General features: G+C 29.2%; 1 protein-coding gene across 1 annotated transcript in view; it reads left to right on the forward strand.

Moving 5' to 3' along the window:
- The window catches only part of LOC106678682 (protein prickle), a 430,151-nt gene that overhangs the window by 48,063 nt on the left and 360,388 nt on the right, over positions 1–21,700 (forward strand). Inside the window, exon 2 of the mRNA XM_014417379.3 lies at positions 10,519–10,567. The gene's annotated coding sequence lies outside the window, so the exon portion shown is untranslated. The remainder of the gene's footprint in view (positions 1–10,518; positions 10,568–21,700) is intronic.

The following is a 21,700-nucleotide window of genomic DNA, read 5'->3' on the forward strand; positions in this document are numbered from 1 at the left end:
CTTGGGACTTTTTAGGGTATACAGAGAAACGAAGAAAATAATGGTGTAGTTGGGGCATTTAATTTGATATTCTAATAATGTTTTTTTAAATTTATTTTAAGGTATTTCTCATATCGAAAATCTGACGTTGGATCAGTTAATAAATTTTTTTCGGTTTCTAACTTCCAGTATTAAAACTAAAATAAATCTAGAGAAACTATTCCATATTATACTTCATAAAACATTCGTTATTATATTCATATAACACTTAGCATTTGCTACAATAATGAGAAAATGTTAGTAAGAAAGTGATGCTTTGAGTATGAAAAATATAAATATCATTATTATCAGTTTACTCAATTTTGATCCTTTTTTTCTCTCAACTTTTATTCTTTAAAATTCTCCAACATTTCGGCCCTAAGGCCATTCTCAAGGATACAACCTACAAAAAGTTTTTTGTTTTTATATAACAATAACATTATTTCCTTCAACTACACACAGATTTCTTTGGCCATACCTTCAATATTGATGTCATTGCTTTTTTTAAAAATCCCAAAATTGCAGGCTTATTGCCCTTGTCACATCTTTAAAATAAATTAATCATTAAAATAATATAATAATCACTTCATAAAATTTTGTTTTTAAATAGATTTCTTACTTACATAACTTTTTAAAAAAAAATTGATATCCTAGATTTAAAACTTCTTTACAAAACACTTTCCCTCTTTCATTTATATTTACAACTTAAACAGAACCTACCTTCAACAGGTTAGGACTCTGTTATCACCTTATCATATAACAATAACTTTTTTATCATTAATTTAAATTTTTAATATAATTTAATTAACATTCATTTTTAATTATTTTGCTTATATTTAAAAGCTATAATTAATATATTTTTATTTTATGTGTATTTTTTTAACATACATATACCCCCCTCTCTATTTTATTTTATCACATATCACCTATTATATTATTCACCTATTCATACTTTTATTAGTGTATATTTATTTTATATATACATTTGTACAATTTAAGGATTTGAAAATTTATCTATTTACTAATATTTTTATATATAATAATTACATATTTATTTTGGTCAAAATTTCTGAATAATGGTGGTTTAGTCCCTTAGAATCTGATTTGAAATTGACAGTATAATTTATATTTTCTGAGATGTAAAATTTTCTTCTAAAAATATTATTTTCTTTATGAATGACCTTGACATTTTCAAAATCAAATTTATGTTTATTTTGAACAACATGTTGAACCAATACTGCTTTTTTAGGTTCCTTTTCCATATGTTTTACATCCTGTCTTTTATATATTGTTTGGTTATGTAAGTAAGAAATCTATTTAAAAACAAAATTTTTTGAAGTGATTATGATATTATTTTAATGATTAATTTATTTTAAAGATGTGACAATGGCAATAAGCCTCCAATTTTGGGATTTTTTAAAAAAGCAATGACATCAATATTGAAGGTATGGCCAAAGAAATCAGTGTGTAGTTGAAGGAAATAATGTAATTGTTTTATAAAAACAAAAAACTTTTTGTAGGTTGTATCCTTGAGAATGGCCTGAGGGCCGAAACGTTGGAGAATTTCAAAGAATAAAAGTTTAGAGAAAAAAAGGATTATAATTGTATAAATTGATAATAAACTAAACCACTCTCAAACAATCATATATAACAAATAATTAATCCATAAATATCATGTTAAAAAATACATGGTGTTTCTGGGTTATGTGTCTTAAGTACAAATATGAATTAAGGATCTCAAATGCTTTGTTTAGGAAATTTTCAAGTTCAAAGATTTTCATTTTTAGGAATTATTTTGGTTATAATATAAAACGAATTATAATAAATGAATTAATATGTTTTCCAACTACTTTCTTAAGGAAATGTAATGTTAATGTTTAAATTAAATGTTATTCAAAGTGACTACCTTGAGCATAAAAAATGACTTGGCATCTTTCTTCTAGAGCAGCAGTGGCCAAAAGGCACTTGATGTGTGTTATTGCTTCTAAGGTTCAATTATCCCTTCTTTTTTTCTTATTTGGGAAAAAGTGGGTTTTTACTGGTTGTTCTAATTGCGTTTTAAACTATCGAAACCAAGTCAATACCAACGAAAGCTAGTGTACAAATAGTAGTTTTTCAAAAGTAGGTTTGTTTCTTGAAACTTTTTTAAAACGTTTTTTCGGCCACTTTCAATTTAATAATGGAAAAATTCATTTTGTAAATTTTTGATAGACCAGAAACATTGAGCATAATTGACATTTATAATGAGATCATTTTCCCATATTTATATATAGGAACAACTTTTGTGCAAATTTCATTGACGTATTGCTACTTATTAAGTATTAAGGGGCCTTTTGGTGTAATCAGAATGAGGTTAGAACAATAATCAAATTAACTACTATGAATCAGAATAACTTTATTTATTAAAAAAAAATATTTTAATGATGGAAAAATTAAGATTTATATTTTTAAATCTGAAAATATTAAAAAGAACATTTCATTGAATTCAGCACCCTGAATAACATATGAATTCATGAGAATTACAGAAAATTTAAACAATTTAGAGGGTTTCGCACAAAAACGGCAGGTTTCGGCGAGCCTGTGTTTAATATTCAAGGTATTCAGTTTGAACAACATTTAATATGAATGTTAATGTCTAAAATTCCTTAGTAAAGTTGTTGGAATACATATTAATTCATTTATAGCGTAAGTAGTTACTTTTTTTTTTTAATTCTTTTTTATTTTTTGATAGATATTACAATCTGCCACTCAGTTGTGGGCAATAGGTGATAGTGATGAATGATCTCATACATAATAAAAAAAAAAACAAAAAAAAACTCTTAAAATATATACAAACAGAAGAATAAAATGAATGAACATAACCAAACTATCTGCATGAAAAATAAATAAATAAGGTAACATAATGATAAAATAATTTAGTCTCTAGTCACATTTACAATCTAATATACAATATTTACACAATCGACCTGAGGATCCCTGAGCCCACTCTATCCCACACGTGTGAGGGGTAGAACAGAGCTCAAAAGATCCCAGCGCATCCCTCTCGCCGCATCACTGGTGAGTCAGTGGAGGCTGAGCAAGTGCGCTAAAGCCGCAAACACTCAACTTGAGTGGAGAATCTAACCATTGTCAGAACTCCAATTGTCCATTTTTATTTTAAGTCTCTTGGCCACTGCCGTTTCAACCTTCTAGGTGGGCTGTAGGGATGAGTGGAACTAGATAAGGTTTGAACCAAAGGATTAGGATAGTTGGAAAGGTTTATATGGAATTTTAAAGTAGTTACTAACAATGAAAATCTTTAGACGTGAATATCTCCTAAATATAATGTTAACCTTATTGGAGATGTTTTTTATTGTTTTTGAGATCCTAAGTTAATATTTTTTACCTAACTCTAAAACACCCTTAAAATCTTATGTGTGCGCTATATAATTGTTATAATTATAATTATTGTTTTGTTTTTTAATTTTAATTAATTATTTATTATAATCATTATTTTATTTCAGATGCTCTCCTTCAAACTTTAAAGTGAATTATTTTCCTTATAGGTACTATATGTTATAGGCACATTTTCACTTATTGAGGCTTTCAGTTATTAAATGACTCACTATACTATAATCATGTCATCCTTCCTTTTATGTAGCTGGTATAAACGGTATAATTAAGAAGGAAGACGATTAATGCAAATTACAGCCCCAAATGCGGTTAATAGGTCAGTAATGGGATCCAGGGAAGCCCTCTCTCCATTAACAAACAGCAGCCATGCTAAATTTCTTAATTATTTTGTAATTAGTTTTAATGAACGATTTTTACTAGCTTTCACAAAAATAGAAATGTATTCTATAAGTATCCTATCCTTCGGCCTATAAACCTATTAGGGAGAAACTTCTTTAGTCAATATAAATAAGTACTTAATAAAAAGGTGGCGTTTTATGATATTAGATATGTAGAATATAATAATTTTTATTCTAATATTTTTGGATACCATTAAAAAATCATTTTATATTGTTACTTATAGAAATATGTAACTTCCTTATTTTAATTTTACAATGTTTATGTAATTATTTTTGAGTCAAGGTAATGGTCAAATTCCCCATTCAAGCCGTGTATGTGTGTCAGCGGCTATAGCAGCCTTTTTCAGCCTCCAATGGCTTTTAAGAATAGTGACATGGTTAAGGGAGATGCGCTGGGATCTCTTGACGCATTTCTTTCCCCTCCTAATGTGGAGTGACCAGCCTTGTTCGGATTTATCCAGGCTACTTGTAAATATTATTTATTAGTATGCCTGCGGTTAAGATATCTATTTGACTTTACGTTTAATGATATTTATTTATTATTTTTTTAAAATAAAGTGTAAATATTTTTTAAAAATTTATATTGCCATTGACTTTAAGTTCGACAGAATGTTTCTTAAAACAGTTTTAAAAAAATCATTCTGCCGGCATTCATTTTTTTATTTTTTCTACAGCATTTTTATTTTCACTTAAGTATATATATTTATGTAACTTTCTTACAAAGTTCGGCACCCCTGACCCTTCATGGGTTGTAGTGTTACAGATTTATGTTATTATTACATATTTATGTATATACTGTATATATATAATATATACCTCTAAAGTGCCTTTAATATGGTAATTTTCATTGTTAGTAGTAATAAAAAATATTAATTAAGAAAAAAATAATCTGAACCGCTACAACCTACGAAGGGTCAGGTGTTCAGTACTTTGTAAGGAAGTAGGTCTTACTACACCAACGGTTTTGCAAGAAGGTGATTTGGTCAGAATCACGCACGACCGCCAGATTTTTACCCAATTAAAGGGCTGGGTGTACCCCAAGACTGCTCCAGAACCCACAGGAGTTGACTACAGTAGGGGTGTTCAAGATCTTTAGTTTCACACGTTAAAGCATGTTAAATGGATAAATAATTTCTTCTTTTACCTTATTAAAACGATATAACATATAACATGGTTGAGAGTCTGTTAAATGGAGAATGACATCACGCAACAGACCAAATGAGCTCGTCACCATTTTTTTGTTGTGTTAGGTTACTTGCTCATAGTTTGTGTTTTGATTGTGTTATTAATTTTTTAGATGATTTTATAATTAATAAAGCAATGGATGAATATAATAATAATGTAATGGTAGTTGATAATTAGCTCATCTTGATTCTCTTCCTCACCAGTTAGAAGATCAACAAGCCACTCAGTGGCGAAATTTTCACTCAGTTCCCACTTCAGGCATGCTGTAATAAATTACTTTAATCAAAACTTAAAAGTAAGCAATAACTAGAAGTTTTGGAAAGAAAGTTGCTCAGAAAATCCGCTAGGAGCTCTTATGCATTTAACATGACTTTATATAGGGCTGCTCTCAATCCTATGTTTATAACATTTAACATTTAACACAACATCATGAATACCCCTAGCGTAACAGAAAACAATTTTCTGCCCAGCCGGATTCGAACTCGGGTCCTTGGAGTTATTAATTATGAAATAATTTGATAATTGAATAAAGGAAAGATAGAGACTGAAAAATTGCTCATTTATATTTTGTTAAACTGTTTTTTCTAAACAGGAACAAAGTTGATACTCGTTACTAACGCACCCCTAAAATATTAATTTTTATAGCAACACAGATATAAAAAATTGCTATTTGAAATATTTGCCTTCCTGTGTTGTAAGTGAAAGTTTGTGATGCATTCGTTTTATTTAAACCGTTTAGCAGACAAAAAAACTTTTCACTTGATTAATGAAACGTTTTCCGACTAATTTAATCTTCCTACAGCCTAATTATTATTTTTCTTATTAAAATTTAAGCCTGCCAATCATATAGTCCAATGCAATTAATAAAGTTAAATACAAAGAATTGATAATAATACAATACACTAAAGGAAATAGAGAGAGGAAATAGTTGATGCAGCAAAAATGTTATTATAAATTGTGGAATGAATTTAAATCTTCATATTATTTACTAAACAATAAATAATAAAATGTCAAAATTCAGATTAATTGTTTTTATTATGAATATCAGTAAGTCTTTGCGCCCTCTCGGTACATTTTGTTTTTTTTTACCTCTATAATTCTGGACACTATTTTCTATAATTTTTCATTTAATTTAAGAAGTATAATGTGACTTAATTCATCCTAGAAATATTTTCTAAATTACTAATAAATTGAGACTATATAACATAAAGTTAAATTGTTAAGATATTTAACATTTGTATAACTTTTATTGTATATTGTAATTTTATCTATATTTGTCAAACAGAAAAAAAAATTATGTATTAGGTTAAGGGAAGAAATTATATTTAGAAATATATAGGAAAATAATGGCAAAAGATGAATAACAATAAAACAAAAGTTTTAAAAAAATATATAAAAGAACAACAAAAAAAAACTTAAAAAAATATTTATATTTTTTTGTATATTGTATATTTTCAATTAATTATATTATTCCTTTGTATTATAAGTTTCAGAGAGCAATTTTTTTTTACTTGTTATTAGTATGCTGTGTTATGTAACTACCCAATTGGGCAGCACAACATTTTCAATATAGTGTCTTATTCTAACATAAATACCAGGAAATTATTGAAGAAAAAATATATCAAACACTAAAGATTATTAATTGAGGAATCACTAATATATGATATGTCAGTTAGAAATAATAAATCGAAGTTTTTGAGTAATTGCCTAAGCCCTTTGGAAAAAAAACTTTATATGGAATTAAAATAAAATGTAATTTATTTACACAAATTTTTTTTTTAGATTTAGTTTAGTGTGCCACTTTTTGACTAATATAAACGTACATGTTTTAAAATTCATATTCTAAAATAGTGTAATTTTTTTTTCAGTTTCTATATTTTTTGTTCGAGTGTTACACTCTACCACATAAAAGGGTGGTATGTGATGCACAAACAGTGCTTTACATTCAATATTGATAAAGTTCATTTGTAGCAATGCAAAAAATATTCAGAAAATTATATTTTGATAAAAACAATTATGTATAATAAAATCAAATCATTGAAACCACATCATACCTGTTGTTTAATTATACGGTGTAACCATGTAGGTAATAATAGCTAGATATAATGAATAATTAATAATTATGATCATAATCAATTAATAGCGAGTTATGAAGCATAATTCATGGTTTGGAACCGTAATTACCCACTGAGTCATCCCGTTGTCTAGATAATGTTATGCTTGTCTCTGAGGTTAATCTTGGAGCGGATGTCAGGTTTGTTTTAACTGCAGAGTAAAGCCTTTGAACGTTATGCATGGTTTAACAAATAGTTTATAATAATAATATTTAATGTGAACAGAATTTTCATTTCAGGCCTTTGACTTATTTAATGTTTCATGAGCAGCTCTACCTACCCACTCCTTCATATCACCCATATTTTTATTTTAGAACTCCAACATTCCGATAATTATCTATCAATTTTGCTATTAATCTTTTGGTATTTTTTTTTAATCTTAGATAGTGTGTGGTGTAAATTAATCTTAGCTTCTGATAGATTGCCAGTTCTTCTTGTATAACTTATTTTTTTGAATAATATTGGGCGTCCAATGAAAAATTGATTGAACATTTTTTAACATTCACAACCCCGTGTTAGATTGAATAATCTCAATTTTTTGGTGCAATGAATTATATGTTTTGTTTTTATATAATGCCTAATATGAGATTTGTGTGAGTGACATCAAGGAGTGGGTAGGCAGAACTGCGCGTTGTTGTTATATGTTATAATCGATCTACAATTGTAAGCGTTCAAACTAAAACCTCATGCTCAGAAAATAAAATATAAGAGGTATTATTTTTTATGGACAAAAGTATTATTCCTTGTATAATGGTTCAAATTGAATGCGTCATGATTTTCTTACAAATGTGAAGCCAATGACTCAAAGGAGAATGCACACAAATCCTACAATAGGGTAAACATGATGTGTTAGATTTATGGTATTGTGAGCAGCCCTATTTATAGTCATGTTAAATGTTAAATGCATAAGAGCTCCTAGCGGATTTTTTTTGTAACATTTATAATCCTTCCAAAACTTCATCTTATTGTTTAATTATAAATTTTGATTAAAGTAACTTATTACAACATGCCTAAAGTGAGTGATAAGTAGAAGTTGTGTGAAAGTTTTGCTACTGAGTGTCTTGTTGATCTTCTTACTTGTGAGGAAAAGAATCAAGATGAGCGAGCTAATTGACAAGTGTCATTACATTATTATTATTGTCATCCATTCCTTTATTAGTTTTCAAAACAATACTAACACAATGAAAACACAAACTACGAGCAAGTAACCTAACACAATAAACAAATCTGTGAAGAGATCAGCCGGTCTATTTCGTGACGTCATTCTCCATTTAACAGAACTAGTAACATACCCTCAACCATGTTATATCGTTTTAACATGCTAATGGAAGTACAAATTTCTCCATTTAACACGCTTTAATATCTTTAAAAAAAGATCATTAACACCCCTATTGAAAAAAATTAACACATGCCTAATCGTTAAAACACAAATTTAATTCAATTTTCTAATGTAATGAGTAAGTTGATATTTTAGTAATAATGGTACAGAGATTATTTCAATGGTGTTTAAGGTATGGGTGTATAATTAATTTGGCTCTAGCAATATACTTAAAGATGTTTGATAAGATGTAACGTATAGTTCACATTGAAAACCCGCTTTAACGGCATTACGAATTAACCGGTGGAATATGAAAATAAATAAATGCGTTAGACCAGTTTTTTAACCCCAAGTTTAGATTATTTTAATTAAAACTATTTATAATTACTTGTCTAAATTGATAAGTCTGCCAAGTACAGTTAGGGTGAATGAAAAATGGTGCCTGTTTCAAAACGTTAAACAAAATTAATTTTTTATTCGGAGCTACATATCTTTAAAACTACTAACAACACTAGAAAATCTAATAAGACATCATTTTAAGTAGAGTAAATTTGCTAAGATATGAACTTTGATAGTGTTATTAACGTTCAAAAGTTCCCGAGATATAGTTTTATAAAAAAAAAAAAGAAAAAATGTACTGAGAAATCAGTAGTTAGTAGATTTATTTTAGGAAATCTATCTCAGGAAACATTTGACGTACAGATGTCTATTAGCGTAGGTGTAGTTGTTTTCACATGATATTTCACAAAATAATTTCCTATAAAGTACTAAGAAAACTTTAATTTCCGTAAAACAATACAAAATAACAGAATTTATGACTATTATTAAAAATTTGAAGATTAAATTTAATGGTATACTTACATTTAATATGGACTTTGATGTCTTGGGTTTTACACTCTTATGCCCTAACAAACAACAACTTAAATTTATTCATGTATATAAATAAATTAATTCCAATTACTATAATAAATGGGTTTAATAAATTGAACTTCATCATATATAGATTTACATTTCACCTATGAATTAAGCCTTATATTGTATTTTAATTTTATATATAGGGAGATGGTCAGGGTTGCGGTCAATAGTGTCACTATTGACACAATAGTCTATAGTCAATAGTGACCGCAACCCTGACCATCTCCCTATATATCAATTTTTACGGTCAACTATACATACATATATACAATATTTTAATTTTACCTTATTCTACGAGTTAAATTAATATTGGAGACATTTTGTCTTATAGAGTCCGGTTTAAGCGGCTCTCCTGCTTAACCGGCGATGTCATGGTCTTGATTAGGACGGATAAGTGGGGTTCTACTTTAATTACTCCCCTAAAGGTTTAATCAATGAATAATACAATGATGATATTTTTAGAAAAGTTCTTACAAATTTTTAAATTAAACTAACCAATCAACAAAGATTTTATTAAAAAACAGTGCAAGAGAGTTGTACATGTATAGTACTAAGAGTATTAGAGCTATTACTTTTCATTGTGTGCAAAACGATTTCTCAGAATTCAGCGCATGAATAAACATGAGAATGGAAAGTTTACTCAAGTTCTTAGTAGTATCGTAATTTTTCTAGTTTACACACGTTTTAGATTTTAAATGAATTCTCTATCCAATGAATAGTGTAAGATTCTAATTAAGTAGTGTGTATTCACTATAGTATGTATTATTTTTAAATATTGACATTTGTTTGGATAACGTGTTTACATGATACGTAAAGCGCAGCATACATTTTTCGTTCAAGTCCAAAAAAATAAGCAACATGATTTAAATATTTTAAAAAATAATATAAAAGAAACTCATAATTTTTTTAGACACCTCTTCTCAACCATCTTTTAATAGGAAACCTACATTACTATTTTTTACTTTGAAAATTCTTTCAAGATGCCCTTAGAATAAAGCATTCCATTATTATTCTTTATAAAGTTTCTTTATTTATTTGGAGAATCCTTGACCAAAATTCCGGGCTAAAGCAATTAACAGCATGTTGTATAATCAATTTAGTTACAATATTATTAATATTAAAAATCCTAATTCTAATTTGTTGAATAACTAAAAATATTCATTAATTTTTTTTACAGATTTGAATATCGTCTGACATCAAGGATCACAGGATTGCATTTGTTTCAGGTATTTAGTATTTATGTATTATATTTTTTTTATCAATTTTTTGTTGTTTTGAATATTTTCCTTTCATAAATTGTGAGGAACAGTGCCCAAAACGTTTACTTACTAATTTCTTTTTGTGAAAATCAAGCAATCGATGTCTAATATCCTCAAGTTAGCACTTTATCAAAATAATCCCGAATTCAACACTCACTTATTATCTTCGATATAAAACTTAATTTTTTTATTGGCACATAATAAAACAGTCTAAAAAAAAAAAATAAAATAAATAAATACATTTTTTTTTTTAAAAAGTATTATGTACGAAAAAGATATTAAAAAATTGGGAAAAATTTACTAATTTTAAATTAAAACGTTTTCGACTTACGCGGTTACACAACTATATTACCAGCGATATGTAATTAAAATATATAAGTATTGTTCACACTGTCTGATTTTAACATCCTTTGAGGCTAGGTGAGATGATTTTTCCCTTCCTCTGTCAAATCCCCTCCATTCCAGACTTAATTGGAAATGTATCCAATATCTTTGGTTTTCCTTACTACTTTTCTGCTTAACCAGACAGAATGCCGTCGTAATTTTCTTTTTTCAATATAGAAAAAGAAGACGTATTTATTTCACTAAGTAAAATGTTCTCGTCGTAAATCTTAACTGGCTGATTGGAACTGAATTAGTTTGGACAGGGGTAGAGCCATATGCAATAGTGTGCGTAGAGAAAAACCATGGTGTAAATTACAGTATGGACATAGCTGAATTGGGATCGTAAAAAGTTTCGAATCTGATTTTTCAAGGGAAGTTCATATTTGTTTCTGGAATACAAATAACCAAGTCTCGCAAATCGATTTGTATGTATGTAAAACGCGTAGCTCAAAATTTTTTATTTATTTATTGATATTTACAACTGTATAAAAAATACGACAAGCAAATTTGAAGTAAGATCATAATGATATGATACAGCATGTAGAGAAACTACCCAGTAGTAGAACTCTAAAAACATTTTACAATATAAGGTCATGAGGCCATCTTCTTTTCAGGCGCCTCGGAGGATTGCCAGGAATGGACGAGGAAGCAAGGTTAGAAACTAGTGCGTTTGGGTGGTTAGAGAGTTTATAATGGAAGGAATGATATCGGATTCGGGCTAGATCGGTTAGATAAGGAACATTTAGGTCTTTATGGATGGTTTTATTAGTAACAAAATAAGGAGCATTGAGGATTTGCTGAAAATCTAGTCAAAAGTTATGTGGTACTAAAATTAAGGAAAATATCTTCTTGGAATATTACTGTAACTTTTTCAGTAAAACTGATTTTCCGTGTCACTATATATGTTGAAATTTACTCTTCTTCACTGGAAGATCCTTGATACTCAAATAGTAATTAAACTATTTCGTTTAATAAAACGTTTTGCCCCACTTCGCAAGAATTCCTCAGGGCTAAAAAAAGATATCAAAAACTAGAATAATGTAAGGAAGATAATAGATAGTATGAAATAACAGTCAACTAAGGTGTGGCTAAATATGATTTAAAATGTGTGAAAATGTATATTAAAAAAAAACAAAGAAAATAAAAATAAGTACCGTAGAAAGTATATTTCATATACTTTTTATTTACTTTCGTTTCTATTTTGCTTATATTTTGCTTTTGTATTACTATTATTTTATGTTATCTGTTCTCTTACTTTGTTACATTATTTTAGTTGGTTGTATCTTTTTTAGCTTGGCTCTGAGGAAGCCCTGTAAAGTGGAGCGAATCGTTGGCTCACATTAAATAGTTTAATTATTATTTCAGTTGTTTTTTTTAACCGTTCCCAGACCAATTTTCTTTTTATATTTACGCTTCTTGAGTATTTTCTTAAAAAAGATTTTGATTATAATAGTTAAGCACGTCATACTAATATAAAATTGATTGGTCTTTAATTTCGCCGAGGTATTATTTTCATTGAAATGGTTCCATAGCGCTTAAATGCTTACTTTCCCAAATGCCATGCCGTCCCCATAAGAAATCTTTTCATCTACCATTTTTTTCATCATTAGTTGTAGACAAACATAAATTATCAAATTAACTAGAAGAAAAATATTTTTCCATGGTGAAAACAAATATTTGGAAATGAGAGTAGTAATGTCGATGTATAATATACCGTTGAGAGCTTAATGGGTGATATGTGTGAGATAAACAATTCACCTTCACCATACATGCTCTGTGGTGCACATTTGTCTTCTAGTCTGTTGGAAATATATATTTTCTAACGACGAGCACTGCAATTATTCGATTAAAATCGTCCGGTGATGATGGTCAAAATCGTAAAATTACGTTCTTAAATAAATAACTAGTTAATACTTCGATAATTGTTGATATTCTAATGACGACAGAAAAAGATGGAGAACAAAACTTAGGGCATTCAACATGAGAATGACCTGTAGCCCAAAAATTTAGGAGTCATTAGAGGGAACGGGGAGACTGAACCAGATGTACTCACTTTTCAGAGTAGAATCTATAAGGCGACGGACCAAATGGGACTCTCTCCGATAAAAATTTCGATCTCTCCCCTACAAAAAATAAAATGTCTTAGTCATATGCTTAATATTTTGTTTTAAGATTTTATTAATCCGTTACTTAGGACTAAATTTGGACGACTGACAAGGATATGGGGATTCCTTCAAGACTGAAAAGACAGGAAACTGCTCGTCAATTCCGACTATTACATTTACTAGACAAACGGTCCAAACTTCCAATCCATTACAAAAGACTGATCTACATGACTATAAGGCCTATACCTGGACATACGGAGTTGAGCTATGGGGCTCCACCAAACCATCGAATTCCTCTCGAATCCAATTCTTATAGTCCAAATCCTTCGTAAAATCCTTAATGCTCCTTACTTTGTCACAAATCAAATCATCCATCAGGACCTCAATGTCCCCTATGTTGCCGATTTGACAAGAACCAGATACCAATCCTTCCATAATAAACTTCCCAACCACCCAAACCAATTCGTTTCTAACCTGGCTTCTCCTTCACTACCTAATAATCCTCCTAGGCGTCTGAAAAGAAGATAGCCTCGAGATCTTCTCTTTTAGAAATGTTTTTGGAGTTCTATCAATGGGTAGATTCGCTACATGTCATAAAATCACTTACAACAAATTCACTTGATGTGTATATATGTATAAAGTTGTAAATATCAATAAATAAATTATTAAAAAAAGAAAAAATATTTTATTGATTATTTTACGGAATGTTTTTTAAACATTTCGGGGACTTTCAAAATGTCCAAGTTGAGATAATTTACGCCTTTGCTAACTCGTGACTAAAGACAATACGGTAATAACTTACTTACATTCGCCTAATAATACTTATATAATTACTACATATGTAATTGTATGAAATCGTACCAGAATAAATCGGATGTAAATCTCTGCTAATAATAATAATAATAATTATTATTATTATTATTATTGAACAATATGTTTTGATCTCAATACAATTATCAATAAATAAAACACTCTCAGTTATTCTATATATTTTTAAATATACCTTAACTATTTTTAAAACTCGAAGAAAATTAGCTTAGTTATCTCAACGCTTTAAGATGATACAACATAATTTAATTTGGTTTTATTTTGAACAGAATGAGTTATTTGGAGAATCCCGACTGCTGAGGAGTAAGGAACATTAAAAATTTTGCAAGGGACTCTATAAAGATATGGTACATATTATGGGATACGATTTAATATTATTTGATCGTTAGGGATGTACAATGCTAACTCAGATGTTGAATGGGTACCTGCCATAAGCGTGCTCTGACTACACGTTCTTCGTGCCTCGTTCTAGTAATTGGTGACGTCATTCTATGCTTGCTGAAAGGTCGTCATTAGGAACATTCCTTTGTGTGTTACCGAAGGAGGAATGGAGTTTGTAGTTACAACTAATATCAGATATTTGGTCTTATAAAGTAATATAAATAATTGATTGTTAAGTAATTTTTTTTTCCTCAAAAATGAATTGATATAGCTTGGTAATCAGTATAATATTAGTTTATTGTAGACATGGTCATCAAAACTCTGTTAGTAACAATAAAGTCTGTTATAGTTCATGTTAATCTAGTCTAAAATTAATTTGAATAATTTATGCAAATAGTGATTTCGATGTTTGGTTAGCATTGTAATATCTCTCGACTCTGTAATTTAAGTTTTGGTGGCATTCAAACTTTTTTTATTGTTCGAAATGTGTACCCTGTTACGGCATTTTTTTTTTCACATTTTTCCACTCAGTATGAGGTAATAATCGCCCAAATCTAATTTATTAGCCGATTACATTACTGTACGGGCGCCAGAAACTTGAATATTTCGTTATTACCTCCCTAGAGCCAATATAATTTATTTGTCATAGTGAATAAACGGTGTCGGTTAGTTTAAGAAATTATTACTAATACTTTCCAACTTACGGTGACTTTTTTTTGGCATAGAATTCTAATTCCCGGTTAAAAAGCCGCATGTCCATGTAGATATTAGAAAGGTCCTTAGCGAATGGCCGATTTTTATAAAAATAAAAGTATTTAGTTAATTAATAATTGTGGTTATTCGTTCATTCTCATACTATTTAGATCAGATATCTATTTTTAAAATACAGTTCGTAATCTATCAGTTATAACCAAAGATCAAGAGTTTCTTAAAATTGATCTAATTGCACCCATGAAATTCAAGCGTCTTGAAATAATTAGAAATGGCACAACTCTAAAAAGTTCTTTAATGATATAATTGCTCGGTTATTACACGGTTTTGACTGACTTGTTTACAAAAAAAAACAACCAAGTTTAACGTGATTTCTTCTCACATTTTTTCCTACTAAACTACTCAAATTAATAAAAAAGAATAAGTAGACAAAGTTGAACACGTCATGTTGAAGGAATGAAATATGTTCTAAAAATTAACTTTTTTTTCTCACTTAACTAAAATCCATTCATAACATTGGGTTCTTCCACAACATTCTTCGTCATAGGTAGATTTCCTCCATGTTGCTACAACGTAACTGAACTGCTCCACGTCATCCTGGGATTCCCTCTCTATCCTTCCTCTCGTGAGTCGTTGGAACATTATTTTAGGGATTATTCCACTGTGTTAGCATTGCATAACCATCTTTTTATTATTTTTGAGAGTAGTAAAGATCACTTAGCATCTAATTTTTCTTTTATGTGTACTTTCATCTTTTGTTACACTATTTATTAGTTTAAAAATTTTCACTTTTACTTACTCTTTAAGGTGTATTAGTAGGATTACAATCATAATCAGCTAAGTATCAACAAATATATTTATTGATATAATTATGTTGATTTTTTTAAAATAATTTATTTATTGTTATTTACAACTGTATACATATATACACATCAAGTAAATTTGCTGTAAGTGATATTATGACATGATACAAACATCTGGAGAATCTACCCATTGATAGAACTCCAACTAAATTTCTAAAGAAGATCTCGATGCCATCTTCTTTTCAGATGCCTAGGACGAATATTAGATAGTGAAGGAGAAGCCAGGTTAGAAACGAGTTGGTTTGGGTTGTTGGAAAGTTTATCATGGAAGTATTGGTTTCTGGTTCTGGCCAAATCGGCAACATATGGGACATTGAGGTCCTAATGGATGATTTGATTTGTGACAAAGTAAGTAGCATTAAGGATTTTGGACTGTAAGGATTGAATTCGATGGTTTAGTGGAGCCCCATAGCTCAACTCCGTATGTCCAGATAGGCCTTATAACAGTCATGTAGATCAGTGTTTTGTAATGGATTAGAAGTTTATATTGATTTTAATTCTGTTCTCAAGTTTAAACGTGACAATGAATTTAAATATTATTCATAAATTAAATTTACGAATACTCCAGAATAAATCAGTTCTTCTTGAACTTTTTCAAAATATTATCGCCATTCTAAGCAATTGTATTCATAGTAATTTTTATGTTTTTATTGTTATTGTCCTTAGTTGTTAAACATTTGTATGGAACAAATAGTAATAAATTTATTCTGCTTGTTAGGTTTATTTAACCTAAGATTAAGCTTAAAAATTCATAATAGTTAGTTAATGATCAAAAGCACACGTTCTGACTTTCAATATCATTACTGATGCTTATAAATCCTTGATTTATTAGAAAACTAGAAGAAAATATCGAAGAAAAACAATCGTAAAAGTCTCTGATTGCATTGGATATGAGTAAAAGGAATTGATGAATCGTGCGGAGACAAGTATAGAAAAGGTGTTTGGATTCAGTCTGTGCTCTGGCTGCCTCTCGATTAGGTCCACCGATCAACTGTGAAATTTCCCATTGAAGGTCGTCCCAGGTAAACTTCTTGTTTCCCCTTTCTTATATCCTGTCTAGTTTTCCATTGAATCTAAAAAGTACATAAACTAAAGAACGGAAATTACTTCCCCATTTACGGTCAATAGTTATGGACAGAAATAATTGTTAAGGAACAAAGCAATAATCTCTTATGGTGAACGGCCAACCCATATAATGAACTGGCGTAACCTCCTATGCTTCCCTCCTCATTACAATTCCACTAACAAAGACCAGATAAACAAAGGTCTTTATTTATAAATTCGTAAATGCTTGTTTCAGGATTATGAAAAAAAAAATCTCTCTAAAAACGTTTTTCATGTTTTTATAGGCGTGAAGGATCTTGGTGACAACAGTACAAGACCCCAAGAGGAGAAAAAAGGCAGTTATTTCACCCAAATTTTTGATTACTCAATTGAAAACTAGGTATAATTACTAGTCAAAATTGATGAGTCTTCTGCGTATAGGTAGGGGGAATAAAAAATAACGGCTGTTTCAAAATGTTAAAAATAGTTAATTTTTTATTCAGAGCTCTATATCTTTACAACTACCAACAACAATAGAAAATCTACGAGAATATCATTTAAAGTAGGATAAATTTACTAAAATGTAAGCCCTAATAGAGCTATTTACGTTCAATAGTTCTCGAGATATAGCTTTTTAAAAAGCAACATTTCATATAAAAGTTTTATGGAACGTGCTGAAATATCTGTAGTTAGTTAATTTATTTTTAGAAATCTATATCTCAGGAACTATGTGACGTACAGATGTCTATTAGCACCCAAATTAAAGCTTTTTTAATGAGATATAAAGTAATTTCTGACATTTATTTTCGTAGGAGTAGTAGTTTTCAGGATATTCGCTAAGATAAATTGATTTATAGCTGTTCGGACAAATTTTTATTTGCAAAATTTATATTCATTTGTGAATATCATAATCTATCTCTACGAAGATAAGTGTCATAAACTACTTTATTGTGAGTTAAATTTCCTTTATTATGAGAGTTGGCTGACATATGTGCGTCTTATGGGTCTAGAGATATATTTTTTCAAAAATCCAACATTTTATACGAACAACTAGCAATTAACATTTTGTGAGTTTATTTTGTCGAATATCATAAAAACTACTACTCCTACAAAGATGTACATTATTAACTATTTTATAGTAAATTTAACTAGCTTTAATTTGAGTCCTAGCAGACATCTGTACGTCGAATGGTTTCTGAAATAAAGTTTTTCATAAATCAAACTTGTTGTCCGAACAGGCAGGCTCATCTGTTTTGACTAGTAATTATACATAGTTTTAATTAAAGTAAGTAAGTGAGATATCTGCCTTTTTCCTCCTCTTGGGGTCTTGTACTAAGTGGAATGAGAGCTAGAGAAGCAAACCTTCATGTCAAAAGCATGCATAATATACAACATAAATATACTAAGATACTAATGCATAATAAATTAGTATATATACTAATACGAATATAAGGTTAAATACAAATAATCGTAATATATGTAATACGTGATAGTCACGGTCTAACTCCAAGGACCCGAGTTCGAATCCAGCTGGGAAAAAATTGTTTTCTGTTACACTGTAGCCGTGAGTCAACTCCTGTGGATTCACAACCGTTGTTCTAGTAAACAGTACTTTACAAATTACTGAACCCCCTACCCTTCATGAGTTGTAGTGGTACAGATTTTCATTTTAGTTTTTAAAATAATCTAGATTTTAATTTCCACTGCCAGAAAAGGTGATGTCTGGCCTTGTTTCATATGAATTATGTGATTTTATTTTTACTTACATAAGGTAGTTTTGTGAAAAAGTCCCTCCTTATAATGTCTTTATTACTAAAGATTTTTCTATTAACGTTTCGGGCTCTTCCCTCATCTTTAGGATGAACCTGATGAGCTTTAGAAGTGCTAATTCCTTTTTAATATATAATAGATTTTTATTTATAGTTGGATACTTTGTCTTAGATTAAAATATTTCAAAATGTACAGGTATTAGTGTATAACTTAAATCTATTTAAAGCCTTTACTCTACTACTGTTATTATGTTATTGTCTAGGAGCTCTCCTGGTTGTCGCACTATATAATTAAATAATAATTATTTTTCTATTTTTTAAAACTATTGTAAATTGTAACGGTAATTTGTTTATTATATCTCTATCATTTATGTTCATGGTTTCTTATAATTAATAATATTTAAAAATTATTTGTGAGATATTGTTACACATAGCTTCTTTTTTCACTTTCGAAAATCATACCATTTTTGATTTGAAGCTTACCAGTGCTGTATCCTTTAGAGTTTTAGAATTATTTTCATGTTGAAATAACCGAGTTTTGAGTTTTTTTAGAAATTCTATATATTCTTCTATATATTTGCCTTCAATTTTTATTATCATATCTTGAATAATCATTTCTACTATTTGAACCCCAATCGATCACATTTCGATATATTATGTCTTTCAAGACATCTTTCAAGGCTTGTTTAACTGAGTCCTCTATGTATGTATTTTTTTAAGTATTTCTTTAAACTTTACTTTCCCTCTGATCATCGTTTAAACCAAAAGATATTACCGATCTTTTGTTTTACCGTTAGTCAGTTTCATCGTTTTATTTTCCTTTGTTGCTATTTCATGTTCTCTTGGTAGGTATATCTAATTTGTAAATGAGTATCAGTAAAAAAAAATATTACTTTTCAATATCCATGTGATAGAACTTGATCTTGACATCAACATCTTTCTCATGTAAACCACAGTTTTCATCATTGCCTAAATCATATGTTATATTTTAATTTCTGTTTATAGCGTTTATGTAGTTTTTAATATATATCTATATGTCTATTTCCAAGGACCCAGGTTCGAATCCGGCTGTGGCAGATAATTATTTTCGTGTGGAGAAGATGGATGGCGGGAGGGGGGGGGGTCAGAAAATAAACAAAAAATGATTTGTTCTTGCCTTCGTTTCGACCTGAATTTCAGGTCTTCATCGGGGTTAAAAAAAAGAGTTAACCATCACTCAGAGAAACATAAAAATTAAAAGGAGTTATAAACCAACAAATTTAGAAATATGCATAACAATGAATTGATAATAAAATATTGATAAATAACTATGGAAGTAAATAGTAGTAGATTAATAACAACCTACAAGATGAAATTAATATTGTATAGATAAGAAGATATGTATAAGATTATATATCTAAATAGTGTCTAAAAAAACTGAAAAACAATTTGAATCAACATAATGAACTGTATGAAAGAAAAATGAAATATATGATACAATGGGTAAGTAACTTATATATAAATAAGTATATATAATTTTATTTTTTAAATTATGTTATATATAATTAATCGTATATATGTTACTTGCCCATTGTTACATATATTTTATTTTTCTTTCATACAGTTCATTATGTTGATTCAACTTTGTTTTCAGTTTTTTTTAGACACTACATGCATATCATATCTTTTACCTATTTTATCTCGTTTTTTAGCCTTCAAGAAGACCTTAAATTCAGGTCGAAACGATGAATATTTTATTACGAATTAATAATTTATTGTTTATTTGTTGACATCAAACCCCCACAATCTTCTCCACATATCTCTCCAGCTATCAACACCTAATGATAATATTTCTGTTTCACTGTAGCCGTGAGTCAGCCCTGTGGGTTCGGGAGCCCTCCGTAGTCCACTCATCCTTATGAAGGGAATCCTTAATTGGTAAAAATCTGGCCAGCGTTTGATTAAACCACCTCATTGCACAACATTTGGTCGAGTAAGGTGCTGAACCACTGACCCTTCATGGGTTGTAGTGGTACAGATTTATTTTTATTTTAATGTACAAATATTTATATTTTTTCTTCTAAGATTTATTTATAGTACCTTCTTATCTAATACGCCATTTCCTTTCTTAAGTGACTCTAGATTCACTTTAGTCCTCATTCACTTTATATAAACCTTTTGTTATGCTGTGGGGAATTTTTTTAAAAAAAATTTGTCTGGCGATGAGGACTGCTAGAAGATGGATACTCCCCCAGCCAACTGTTGACAGGGTGATCATTAAGGCCTTTTAATTTTACTTTTTTCCTCTTGAAGGTCAGGCATGGTGTTCACCTTCGTGTTGGGGCGTAAACCATCGAGCTCTAAAGCACAGATGAAATTAGATATGAATTTAAGAAAGATAATTTAGTTAAATTACGTGTTTTTTAAAACCTAGCATTATGCCGCTTCGGCTGGCAGTAATAATAACTAATCACTCCAAATTGTTAATTGCTGAGCCTGAAACTCACGGCGTTCTCTTCCTTATGTACCGTCTACCAGCCCATTTTCAATCTCCTGTACTTACGTCTGTTTGTGATCGCTTCTGATTAGGCGTGGAAAATTGAGTTCCAAAAACGTAACGAATATAATTTCTTTCATATTATTTTTAAATTTCATTTAAGTTATATAATAGTAGTTTTGGTTTAATTGATTCGGGGTACGTTATTGGAATTTTGTTTTCTTTAATCATACTGATACAACTCAATGGAAAAGTATTCATAAAAGGGAATCTAATGATATATCGAAATAATTATTCCAGTGAGGATTTTCATTCTGATTAAGGTTGTATCTTTAAATTTGTATTATCAATTCAGTTAAAAAACAACAAAAGACACTATTTATACAATGTTATAAATTAAAAAAAATTAAAAGAATAAAATAATATCCTTAATAAAAGATAAAAGTTTTTTTTTTTTTAATATTTATTTATTGCTATTTACAACTGTACATTATAATACATTTAGTAAATCTGATCTAAGTTAAATTGGAGTGTTACAG

The sequence above is a fragment of the Halyomorpha halys genome, unplaced genomic scaffold (assembly GCF_000696795.3).
Source record: "Halyomorpha halys isolate HHAL.00 unplaced genomic scaffold, Hhal_1.1 Scaffold154.1, whole genome shotgun sequence".
NCBI classification, from domain to species: Eukaryota; Metazoa; Arthropoda; class Insecta; order Hemiptera; family Pentatomidae; genus Halyomorpha; species Halyomorpha halys.